This window comes from Ranitomeya variabilis, chromosome 4, assembly GCF_051348905.1.
Source record: "Ranitomeya variabilis isolate aRanVar5 chromosome 4, aRanVar5.hap1, whole genome shotgun sequence".
Taxonomy (NCBI): Eukaryota; Metazoa; Chordata; class Amphibia; order Anura; family Dendrobatidae; genus Ranitomeya; species Ranitomeya variabilis.
In genome coordinates, this window is record NC_135235.1 from 331014175 (window position 1) to 331022653 (window position 8479).

Consider the following 8479-nt stretch of genomic DNA (forward strand, 5'->3'; position numbering starts at 1 on the left):
TCGGTGTTGTGCTCAGCCAGGTTGACTCGGAGGACCAAGAGCACCCTGTGTTATACCTGAGCCGGAAACTTCTGCCAGGGGAAGTCGCCTACTCCACTGTCGAGAAGGAGTGCCTGGCCATAGTCTGGGCCCTGCAGCACTTGCAGCCCTACTTGTATGGCCGTGCCTTCACTGTATTGACCGACCATTACCCTCTGCGCTGGCTAAACGCCACGTGCAGATCTAACGCAAGGTTGCTACGCTGGAGCCTTGCCCTTCAGCAGTTTGACATCACCATTGAACACAAAACGGGCAGGGAGCATGGCAATGCAGATGGACTGTCCCGCCGGGGTGAACCTGTTGAGGTGCGCATGGAGGAGCACCGAGCGGTCCTGCCTCCGTAGCGCACACCAGAAGGGGGAGGTGTGAAGATAACATATAATATAAGTATTAGTTTCTCTTGCCTGTTAGTGCCATGCTGTGGGCTAAAACCCCCCTTCTCTTTGTGTTCCTGAAATGTGTCTGTAGAAGAGGTTTTATTGCTTCTAGCTCTGGGAGCAAAGGAATTTTTACGATCGGTATAGCTGCATAGACAATGGTACCAGCTGAATCTGGTCTGATCTCTCTTTTAAAACAGAGGCTCTTTGTCCTAATATTGGAAGATTCTGGGCCACCGATGTGGGCTAGGAAAATAATAAGTACATATTGCTAAAGTCCATCGGTGGATCTATCAGCCACTGTAAGCGCGATCCTCTAATTCCAACAGGTAAAAAGTACTGAGTTCTCTGGAACTGTGTGTCCCAACTAGGACAAATTTGGTCTAATTAGAAAGCCAATTGTAAAATAAGAAGAATGCTGGGTGTGTTATGATTCTGACATGTTTGGGAACGAAAATACAAGACTTATAAGAATTAGAGTTAAATTTGGTAAGTTTGAAGAGAGAGGACGGACTGGGAAAACCAGCCCTTTTAGTGATGTCACCAGGCTGAGCTATAAGTTTCTGCAAGGCACCCCAGCCTTGAGTCTTACCAGAGGAGCCCTCACTGTCAGACCTGATGCATTGGGATATTTGGGAGCTCTGCCCACTACAATGATCTGAACACATGTAAGTGTTGATTTCTCATTTAATCCCTGTTTTTTTATAATTACCTTTGTACATATTTCCAATTGTCTCTTATTGTAACATCCTTGTAATATTTTATAAACACTGCCTTATCTTTCGGAGTAAAATATTTAAAATACTAGTTCGTTCCTCCTGCTCTAAAACGTACCCTAAGTCTTCTGAAGGGAATTACGCTACTGTTTTGGGTTAGCTTCGGACCCGTTTAATTGAAGTTGGTGGCAGCATACCTGGTACTGTGCCTTTGGGATTCGTTGTGGCGACAGCGACTTTGTTGTTCCTGCCTGAGTGGGAGTAGTTATATCGCCTTGCTGCAGTGTGCCCAATAGCCAGTACATAGCAGGCAGCCTTTCTGGCGCCTAATTACCCTAGGTGCAGTACCTAGTCTGACCTGAGGGTAAGGGGGGCACCAGAGAGCTGCAAGTTCTCAAGTGGAACGGTAAAGCGGGATATACATAAATCCCTGCAGTTCGTGGTATATTGAAGAGCAGTGGGATAACTAAAATAAGCCCCTGCTGTAAACTAAGAGGTCAATAGCCTTGTGTGTTTTTCATCACATTGTAGCAGTGGAGGGATAACTAAGATAAGCCCCCCTGCACATGTGATAGCCATCTGTTGGCCTAAAGTCACCCCATTCTGTGACGTAGGGGTGACAGTCATGGTGTGAATCGTGACACCTATATATAAATATGTGCAGATGAGAGTGTAGTGTCTACAGATATACACCCATAGATATACAGCTATATATAAATATGTGCCGGTGGGAGTGTAGTGTCTACAGATATACACCTATATATAAATATGTGCCGGTGGGACTGTAGTGTCTACAGATATACAGCTATAGGAGAAAAAGGAGCAAACTGATTACATCCGGTAAAAATAGAACAGGGAACAGGGTGCAGGCGGCATTAGCTCTGAAGCGGAGGAGGATGAGCCGCAGCAGGCATCAACATCGCAACAGGTTCCATCTGGCAGGCCCGTATCTGGCCAAAAACGTGTGGCAAAACCAAAACCAGTTGTAGGACAGCGTGGCCATCAGGTTAAAGTAGCTCAGTGTGCAATGCCTGAAAAGGTATCTGATAGGAAGAGTGCAGTCTGGAATTTTTTTAACCAAGATCCCAATGATCAGCGCAAAGTCATCTGTAAGAAATGCTCAAGGACCTTCAGCAGAGGTCAGAATGTTAAAAATTTAAATACAAGTTGCATGCATAGACATTTAACCACCATGCACTTGCAAGCCTGGACAAACTACCAAACGTCCCTTAACGTTGTAGCACCCTCTCACAATGAAGCTAGTCAGCAACGCGACATCCCTTCCCTCACTGTAAGCCCACCGTTTACCACACCACCTGCAGGTAATGTGGGGGTTTCGTCGCAAGGCCAAAGCAATCACCAGGTTCGTGGTCGGAAAAACTATGTAGGGCAACATCAAGAATACCATCACCAACCCTCTCTCAGTCCCCCATGTCCACCGGCACCCCGCTAGTTCCACCGTATGCAGCTCTCCAGTCCAGCTCACCCTACATGAGACTCTCGTTAGGAAAAGGAAGTACTCATCCTCGCATCCGCGTACACAGGGTTTGAACGCCCACATTGCTAGACTAATCTTGTTAGAGATGATGCCCTACCGGTTAGTTGGAACCGAAGCTTTCAAAGCCCTGATGGACTACGCTGTACCACGCTACGAGCTACCCAGTCGACGCTTCTTTTCGAGAAAAGCCATCCCAGCCCTCCACCAGCATGTAAAAGACCGCATTGTCCATGCGCTCAGGCAATCTGTGAGTAGAAAGGTGCACCTGACAACAGATGCATGGACCAGTAGGCATGGCCAGGGGCGTTACGTCTCCATCACGGCACACTGGGTTAATGTGGTGGATGCAGGGTCCACAGGGGACAGTAATATTGGGACAGTTCTGCCTAGCCCACGGTGTTCGTCCCCCCTCCTCCTCCTCATCCTCCAGCAGAAGCGAGAGCTCGTCCACAGACTGCAGTTGCACGACCACTCCATCCGCAGCTGCCACTGTTGCACACGAGGTGTCCAATTATGGAACAGCTTGTGGCAAGCGTCAGCAGGCTGTATTGGCAATGAAGTGTTTGGGTGACAACAGACACACCGCGGAAGTTCCGTCCGAGTTCTTGCAGCAAGAAACTCGGTCATGGCTGGGCACTGTACATCTTGAGGCAGGCAAGGTGTCACGATATGGTATGAAATATCATATAAGTTTAGTTCTCTTGCTAGCATGCTGTGGGCTAAGCCCCCCTTCTTTGAGTGATCCTGCAACAGCTTTTATTGCTTCTTGCTGGAAATTCCTGACTTTCAGCTCTCAAACCCCTCACCCCCCCTGGCAAAGGTATTTACGACCGGCATTTCCTGTAGTGGAAAGTGACCAGCTTTAACTGGATGAGAAACTTCCAGAATCATGAAAGTCCTTTGTTCTGTTTTTGTAAGATATTAGGCAAATCATTTAAGATAGGAACACCAAAATATATATTCTTACTTCCCCTCGGTGGAGCTATCCATCACTCTAAAGACAAGTTTCTAACTCCATCTGGTAAAGAAGTAGGGATTTCTCTGTAAATATACATCCCAAATAGGACATATTTGATCTCCCTAGAATGCTAGCGATAATACGAGATGATTGCTGGGTGGGGTATGATTATGACATGTTCTGTAGCGAAGTTACGGGCATCAGATATATTTAATGCCCAGTTAGTAAAACTGAAGAGGTAGGAGGGTTTGGAAAAGCCAGCCCTATCTGTGAGGTCACAGGCTGTAGGTTTTAAGAGCTGGCCGGCGTCCAAGAGAGTCAGATTTGAGTTTTTACCTGAAGAGCCCAGAGTGCATGCCCTGATGCACTGGGATAGATGGAAAGTTCACTAGCCTGGTTGCCTGCAATGCTTTGAACAACTGTAAGTGTTATCTTTTCTCCTTTAATCCTCTTTATGTTATAATTACCTTGTACATATTTGCAATTGTCTCATATTGTAACATCTTTATAGAACTTTTTATAAACACTGCATAAACTTTATGAGTATAATAATTAATACTAGACTCGTCCTCCATGCTCTAAACGTACCCTGTCTCTTGAAGGGAATTTACGCTACTGTTTTGGGTTAGCTTCGGACCCGTTTAATCGAAGCTGGTGGCAGCTTACCGTGCAGGCTTTTGGGTGCTGTTGTAGCGACTGCGGCATTGATAATTATTGTTCCTGCCTGAGTGGGGCAGTGGAGAGATAACTAAGATAAGCCCCCCTGCACATGTGATAGCCGTCTGTTGGTCTAAAGTCACCCCAATCCGTGACATATTGGTGGCAGTGGTCAGGAATCCCTGGGGATTTTGTGACAAACTGCTGGCCGCGGCTAAGGGATCGTGACATTTGGTGGCAGCAGTGGGATATTAGAGCATTAGTGATTTGGTTTGAGCAATCATTCCTCTCACTAAAAACTTGCAGTAAGTTCTTGCGAGGACTCTGCGCAAATAAGTTTGGAGAACGAACTCAGTGTTATTAGTTGTGAGACAATTGTGTACTGGTAATTATCCCCTCCCTTTCTCTTCATTTTTCTATCCTATCTTTTATTTGGCAACCATGGTTGGGCTGGGAGATGCCTTTTATGAACAGCAGACCAGAGACACCCTTGTTGCCTTATGCAAGTCACAGCACATTGACTATGCAAGCAAAAACAAAAGCCAACTGGTCGCAGTCCTGATGCAATGGGAAGCCGATCTAGACCACTCACAGAGCCCAGAAGCCGCAGAAGCCAGCACCAGCGAACATGGTGCTGCAGCAGAGGTCCAACCACTGAATGCTGGCCCTGTTAGCAATCCGGGCGAATTGGACCCCCACCTGCAGGCGGCCTTGAAATAGTTCCCCGCTAACGACCATGAGGGACGTCGGCAGCTGATTCAGCAATACCGGCAGGAGGCTGAGGCCCGAGCCGAGCGAGAGGCCCAGTGAGAGGCAGAGAGAGCCGAGCGAGAGGCCCAGCGAGCTGAACGAGAGGCCCAAGCGCAGCGGGAGTACCAGCTGCAGATGGCCCGACTGCAAATGCAGGGGTCGTCCCAGTCCAGCCTTGAGTAGTGTTGAGCGATACCGTCCGATACTTGAAAGTATCGGTATCGGAAAGTATCGGCCGATACCGGCAAAGTATCGGATCTAATCCGATACCGATACCCGATACCAATACAAGTCAATGGGACTCAAGTATCGGACGGTATTCCTGATGGTTCCCAGGGTCTGAAGCAGAGGAAACTCTCCTTCAGGCCCTGGGAACCATATTAATATGTAAAATAAAGAATTAAAATAAAAAATATTGCTATACTCACCTCTCCGACGCAGCCTGGACCTCACCAAGGGAACCGGCAGCGTTCTTTGCTTAAAATGCGCGCTTTTACTTCCTTCTGTGACGTCACGGCTTGTGATTGGTCGCGTGCCGCCCATGTGGCCGCGACGCGACCAATCACAGCAAGCCGTGACGTAATTTCAGGTCCTGATGCCATTGAGGACCTGAAATTACGTCACTGCTTGCTGTGATTGGTCGCGTCGCGGTCACATGGGCGGCACGCAACCAATCACAAGCCGTGACGTAATTTTAAAAATGCGCGCGTCTCCTGCCTCCCGTGATGGCTTGTGATTGGTAGCGTCGCCCATGTGACCGCGACGCGACCAATCACAAGCCGGAACGTAATTTTAAATTCCTGAATGCCTAGAATTAGGCATTGAGGACCTGAAAATTACGTCACGGCTTGCTGTGATTGGTCGCGTCACGGCCACATGGGCGGCACGCGACCAATCACAAGCCGTGACGTCACGGAAGGAAGTAAAAGTGCGCATTTTAAGCAAAGAACGCTGCCGGTTCCCTCGGTGAGGTCCAGGCTGCGTCGGAGAGGTGAGTATAGCAATATTTTTAATTTTAATTCTTAATTTTACACATTAATGTTGTTTCGATACCGATACCCGATACCACAAAAGTATCGGATCTCGGTATCGGAATTCCGATACCCGCAAGTATCGGCCGATACCCGATACTTGCGGTATCGGAATGCTCAACACTAGCCGTGAGCCCAGCAGCGCTCAGATACCGAAGCCCCGGACCGATCACTTCCCTGTTATGGAAAAGGACGGGGACTTGGACACTTTTCTGCGGGCCTTTGAGAAAGCCTGCAGACAGTACCAGCTGCCTACACAAGAATGGGCATGATACCTGACACCAGGGCTGAGAGGAAAAGCTCCTTGCTGCCCTCCCTCAAGAACAAGATGGTGATTATGAGGCCATCAAGCAGGCTCTGATAGCCAAGTACCAGCTTACACCCGAGGTGTACCGTAAAAAGTTCCGGACCCTCCAACGTGGCCCACACGACAGTTACAGTGATGTGGTGCATGGACTGGGGACCCACTTTGACCAGTGGACCCAAGGACTGTCAGTGACCACCTTTGCACAGCTGCGAGACCTGATGTTCAAAGACCAGTTCTTCCATCTTTGCCCAGCTGAGGTGCGACAGTTCGTGATGGAGAGAGAACCCAAAGACGTGACGAAAGCAGCGCAGATTGCCGATGCCTATGAGGCCAACCGTAGATTGGAAGTGCGGAAGCCAGTCACCACCAGCTGGAGAGGGGGTAAGCCTGCATCCAATGCCAGTACCCCTGCCAGCCAACACACCAGAGGTCCTGTCCCCGTGGCCAACAGCACCAGACCTACCACCGACTCTCGCCTGTGTTACCACTGCAGGCAGCCTGGTCATATCAGTCCCCACTGTCCAGGCAAGCAGAAGAACCCCTCATCCAAGACCCCAGGGCCTAATGCAGCAGTTCTTTTGGTGGGTGGTGTGGCTGGGAGGGTGTGTGACAACGTACAGCACGTCACTGTGGGAGGTCATGTTGCTACAGGCCTCAAGGACACCGGGGCTGAACGAACCCTCATCCGACCCGAACTGGCGGCCCCTGAAGAAATCATTCCGGGGAAAACCCTAACTGTCACTGGGATTGGGGGCATCAGCTGTCCCTTGCCAATGGCCCGGGTTTATATTGATTGGGGTGCTGGGAGCGGGGTGAAGGAAGTGGGGCTGTCTGATAATTTGCCCACTGATGTTTTGTTGGGGACTGATTTGGGGAGGTTGGTTGAATACTATGTCACTGACACCCCTCCCCAATCTGCTAATATTGGTAAAGTTAACCCGGATGTTGATGATGATGATGATGATGGGAGATCGCATGTGTTACCTGACCATGCTTTATCTAGTAATGATGCATCTGATCACCATTTTTTCCCTAGGATTGATGGTGAAAATGTTGTACCTGTGCCAACTGAACCTGATAATGATGTTTCTGTGAAAGTTGATGTGTCCATAGGTACAGGAGTGCTCAGCCACGTTGCTCTGCGGAGTGAGACGGCTGAGGAACCCCTAGCAGGGGCAAGTGTCGGTGCTACAGGAAATGGGGAGATTCATGGGAACCGTGAGGAAGGTGATGCCATGCAATTGACCAGTGCCACCGAGGAAGGTAACTGGCCCATAAGTAGCAATGCTCCTGAGGTAATGGGGGTGGATGGGGAGGTAGAGCCCATAGCAGCGTCGGCTGATGGGTCTGTAGAAACCCCCGGGGAGACAGCCTACGTAGCTGCTGTCACCCGCAGTCAGAGTGCCCCGAACGCAGATAACTGTCTGCCTCCCGGAATCTCCTCAGTCATCAGTATGACTGAACCAGAGGTGGACCCAGAGCAGGTCCCAGAGGGCTCCCGTGGTGAAGGGACCCTGACGTCGCTTCTGGCTTCCCCTAGCCAGGAGTTTCAGGCCGCTCTGCACACAGATGCGAGCCTAGAGAGTTTGAGACAACTCGCCGGGACGTCATTCTCCGAGACTGATAAGGAGAAGGTGTTCTGGGAAGGAGGAAGGTTGTACCGGGAGACAGTACCCGGAGAATCACAAAAGGAGTGGTTGAGGGAAAGACAGCTGGTCGTCCCGCAGCAATTCCGGGGTGAGTTGTTGCGGATTGCCCATGAGATCCCGCTAGCTGGACACTTGGGGATCAGCAAAACTAAGGCCCGGCTGTCTCAACACTTCTATTGGCCTAAGATGGGGACAGATGTGTCAAACTACCGCCGCTCCTGTGTCACCTGTCAAAGAGTGGGGAAGGCGGGGCCTGCTCTTAAGGCTCCCCTGATCCCTTTGCCAGTGATAGAGGAGCCTTTCCAGAGGATCACGGTGGACATTGTGGGCCCGCTGGCCGTCCCCAGCAGCTCTGGAAAGCAATACATCCTTACTGTGGTAGACTACGCTACCCGGTACCCAGAGGCAGTAGCTCTGTCATCAACTAGGGCAGATAAGGTGGCGGATGCCCTGTTGGCTATCTTCGCACGTGTAGGATTTCCCAGGGAGATGCTTAC